We start from the raw sequence: 5,210 nt of genomic DNA on the forward strand, positions 1-5,210 counted from the left end.
ATTAGCTTTTATATGGCAGAGAACTAATGATTGAAACCTTTTACTGGTAAGAGGAGGCCTAGTTATGGGCCAACGTGTCACTTATCATGACCAGTTTGGTAGAAAATAGATGTTAGTTTCTTGATTTTCTAGAAAAAGGATGCACATTTTTATAGTTGAAGTGGTGTAATTACACTACAGAGAAAATGAATTTTCGACCTTTACTTATTATTTTAAACCTTTTCATATAACCTCTCAAATGAGTATGTGGATTGAGTATCTTGTGGAAAAATCTACATAGGTGAAACTCGAAGAACATTCAAAAGAAGAATAATTAAGGAGTATGGTGCTGACATTAGAAATTAAAAGTCTTGCACATCTGCTCTTGTGAAGCATGCTTTTCACACTAAACATCACATTTGCATAGAGGATGCTACTATAATTGCCAAGGAAGGTCACTATTTCAAAAGAAGACATAGACACGATTTGGAGATTATGAAACATTCTAATAACATTAGCCGAAATGCAGGTCTTGAGGTAAGTAGAAGTTGGCTCCCCATACTATCCCAACTTTAAGGTTTATTCCATCCCCCTCTAACTTTATACTAATCTAGTTTGATTTAATTAGCAATTACATTACATTAATTAATTAATTTACTATATTAATTTATAAATTAAATAACCAATTAACTAAAATTAATTATATTATTTAATTAATTAATTTATATTATTATTAATTAATTAAATAATAATATTAATTAATTTATTTTGTTATTAATAATATTACTAAACAATTTAATATAATTAATTTGGTAATTAAGTATTTAATTAACCAAATTAATTAATTAATTAATAATATTAAGTATTTCGTTTTGTTATTAATAATTTTAATAAATTAATTGATTAATAAATAAATGATACCTATAATAAATTAATTATATTAATTAAAGATAATAATTAATTAAATACATTAATTAAGTTATCAATTATCTTCCAACAAAGTTTATAACTCTAATTATTTAATTTTTATTTACTATATTACTCCTTTATATTTAGTTTTTCTTTTTTAATATATATTATGAATATACTATTATTTAATAAATTATCAATTAATTAGTCGGTCTTTTTTCTTTCATTTTTATTTATTTATTTGCACATTCTTTCTTATCCTTTCTCTCATCAAGATTTCTCTTGATGATGGGTCCAGGTTTGGACTCAAAACATCGAGCAAAAAAAAATATTGTGGGCAAATCTTTGGAAACCTATTCCTCTCATCCATGGTTATTTGACCCAATTTCATATGATGGAATTCTTTGGTTCGATCGTAAAAAAAATAAAATGCTCTGTTAAATATTTTTCTTTAAATAGTCATTGAAACTCTTCTCAAATTACCTCTTTCCCTTCGAGGCCATTAACTTTCTGAACTTCCCCCCACCATAATGATGATTTCCCTTGCAAATGATAGGTGGCCGACTTAGCTTTTAACTCTAGTGTATAATCAAAAGCTTGGAAATAACGATTAGCATTTAACAACCATGATTTTTCCACTTCTTCCAACTCCGCACCGTAAGTTGGGGGCATAATTTTCTTAAACTCTCCATGCAATTATACCTTCAGTTTCTTCTCAACTCTATTCTCAAATTTGAATGAGATTTGTTTTCCCTCTTTAGCCAGTATTTTTCTACTGCCCACTTCTTCTTCCATACTTTTTCTTCCAACAGTTTCATCTCTATTTCCTCCTTACCCCGCCCCCTATACTATGTTGGAATTAAGCCGATTTGATAAATTTATTATCACCTATTCTTGTTCTGCATTGGCATTTTGTAATCCTTGTTGGTTTGTGTGAAGTTTAGCTATCTCATTGTGTAGTTCCCTCATCATATTTATCAATCCCCTAGTGGAACTTTTGGCCTGCTACCCCAAGTGCACATATATTTCATCTTCTCCAATAGGGTTTCCTCCTAGAAGTTCTTCCATAATATATTCATCCACCTTCAGCAAAAAGGAATTTTTTAACTTTCTCTCATCATTTATGTCACATATAAATTTATTAGTCACAATGGAAATCATGGTTAGTCAAGGTCTCGAGTTTTGAAACTTTGTTCTGATACCACTTGTCATGTCTCCATGAAATAACTATAGTACTTTTTTTTTTAATATATACTATGAGTAAAGTTCAAAAATATGCATCACAACATTACTCCAAATCCAAAATATCAAGCACAAGTTCCAAGCCAGATCGGAGGTGTAATAAAAAATCACTTAACTCTTAGATCGAGAATGTACACATAATTCTCAATTTTTCTCTATGTTCATTTGTAACTATTTGTTTTTGTAAGGGTTATAATTCAAACATCCTTCACGGGTGTATTTGCATTCTTGTAATAGCATAAATACTTGTAAACAATATCTACCTTTTTGGCTTTTGGTTTTGTCTATAACTAATAATGTTCCTAAACTTGAAGTCTAACAAGACTCTATTTTGTTTTGACTATGTTATTAACTAAAGTATGTATAAGAAATTTAGTTTGCAAATTTATACATTGTACAAGCTCTTGTTTTTCACAAGTTCGAACCCTTGAAGCTCGGAATATACTATTATCTATGTTCCTTTCTCAAAGATAATGTTTGCAATGGGCGCGATTGTATCATGTTTTAAATGTTACATGCATCGGGCTCGTGATTACATGTGAGACTTGATTTTATTTTCCTTATGTTTACCCCAATGCTCATTGACTTGGTTTAAATATATGGCAACCATGGTAATGTTTGTATCACTACAAGGTTATGCCACCTTCAATTGAATACTCTAGAAGGTTATTCCACCTTCAATCGAATACTCTAGAAAACTTTGGTGTACACTTGTGGGGATTCCCAAGATGTCATTTAACATTATTCTATTTTGGTTTAGTCGTGGCCATACATTTGTTGTTCCTTGGAAATCTATGGTTGGATTCCACCAACTATCCACTAGGGTAACAAACTTATGGGTTGCTAGTGAGATTCTCTCATTGTGAATTATATGCTTGAGGAGCGAAGGTTTGATCTCAGCTCCTGCTAGGTTTTCCTCGCCTTATATTTTCCAGAGTAAGGTTAACAGTTGCATCAAAATGGCCATGTTGAAGGGTCTAGTTCTGTTGACTCACCCCAAAAGCTGAGGTGGGTGCCTTCGTGGAAACTGGCTCACGTGATCCTTTCTCGCGCTCATATGCGACTGGGGTTTCTGGTGAGGTTTTAATGGAGAATTAACTCCGCCACCTTTTCTTGGTCACCGTGTTATGGTTCTATGGCATGGGTTTTGGTTGTAGCTTGGGTTATTGTTGTTGCTAGTTTCACTCTGCTCCTCTATGCCCTTACCTGGTTCCTTTCACCCGAATTCCCTCGCGACAGTTTGGCTCTAACACAAGGTAACCTCTCTGCTCCTATTTCAGGCTCCCTCTTTTCTTTTCTTCTACTAACAATTCTGCTCCTTGTGAGAAGCTGGGGTTTCATGGCTCCATGGCTGTGGCTCAAACGTTGTTGGTCTTGGTGGTGGTTGGCTCTCTGGCCATGGGTTACGTTCTCTTGTGACCAACCCCCATTGCTAGTCCCCTGGTCATGGGTTGCAGTTTCTGGTGGTTTGGCTCACCTTAAGGGCCGTCATTGTTTGGTGTGTTGTTGGTCCTAAGTTCAACTATGGAACCTACTCTCCACATCAGGTAACCCTCAGGGTACTCATATTTACCCTTCTCTCGGTTTATTCTCCATATAACTGGTTATGCTGCCTCTCTAATCGTTGTCTCTTGACTGTGTAGGTAATTCGCTCCTCTGTGGTGGTGGCAAGGGTTTGGTCCTTGACGGTTACTGTTTCTTCACTCTTCCGTTCCGATCTCCACTTGAACCGGGTAGGGTCCTTCCTGTTTATCTTATACAGTCCTGTAGGTTGTTTTCATTGAGAGGAAGTCTTGTTTTTGGTGGTCCTCAGTTCTGTCTGTCTGTCGAAAGTTCTGGGTCATTAGTTGGTCGTTGGTGACCGTGGCTCTGCTGATATTTTGGTTGTGAATTTGAGTGCAAATTTTTTATAGTTCGGCTCTGGTTGTTGATCATGGTCTCGTCTCTATTTGTTTAGTTGGTCGTGGGTCACAGGAACCCTTCTTGGTCTGTAATGAAAATATCTGAGGACTGTTTGGCAATTGTATATTTTTTTTGGAAGGCACTATGCCTTATGCTCTGAACCTATGTTGGGCTACAGGATGCTGTCTCTGAACTATAACAAATATTTATACAATATATGTATATATATTTATAGAAATGATAAATCTTCTACTTGTAAGAATTTCAATGATTTGCTTTCGTGAAGTACCTGAATGAATTCTCTTACAGTTTTTAGTTGCTTCGATGTGATACACAGTGTCATTAACAGTCCCTCAATCATGTAATTAATTTCGTGCACAGCACCAGATTATAGTCATTCATAATAACAATTGTTTAATACATGAAATGCTTCTCTTTATTGTTTTAAAATATTCTGTCATAGTTTACATTCTCTGGTTTCTATTCTCCTTTGTTGGCAGCAACCCTTTGTTCATCTTTTGATTGTGTATTTAAGCTGCTGGTAGCCTCATTCAGTTGAGGAACTACCTACAGTTGCAATTTGCAGTTACATTCCCTTTTGTTGTTATTCAAGTATTAATTTATTTAAGACTATTCCCTAATCTATTTACTTTCAAAAAATAAAAAGTAACGACATTGGTTGTGACAACCTTCTTGAAAAGAAATAACAATAAAAGTAAACTGAAAAGTAAATTTAAAAAATTCTTAAAACAACATGTCCAACTGTCGCCTCCCTAATTGGATGCTCCTGCATCAGGCTCCCTGGGTGAATGAAACTCATGGCTCCTGTCCATGATCTCTTCAATCGAATACCCAGCGCATTGAATCTGTCCAGCATCCAACTAGGAACTCTCCTCAATTGGAAGGTCCTTCCACTTAACCAAGTAGTGTAAGTACTCCTTTTGGCATGTCCGCCTAGCTACCTAAGTATCCAGTATTTGGTCAATCTCCAAAGGCTTGGCTGGGGGTATCTGTTTGATCCATGTCCCCATCTCTTCGTCTCCCTGGGTGTCCTATGTGTGTCCTGTTGAACTGTCCTCCGTATTAGCAGAAATATAAGGGTATAGGTCTGCTACATTGAAAATGGGTGAGATCCCAATACCCAGGGGTAATTGCAGTTCATATGCATTGGCAAAGAA

The sequence above is a fragment of the Pinus tabuliformis genome, chromosome 5_2, assembly GCF_031772625.1.
Source record: "Pinus tabuliformis cultivar Carrire ecotype Pingquan chromosome 5_2, CPIR1, whole genome shotgun sequence".
NCBI classification, from domain to species: Eukaryota; Viridiplantae; Streptophyta; class Pinopsida; order Pinales; family Pinaceae; genus Pinus; species Pinus tabuliformis.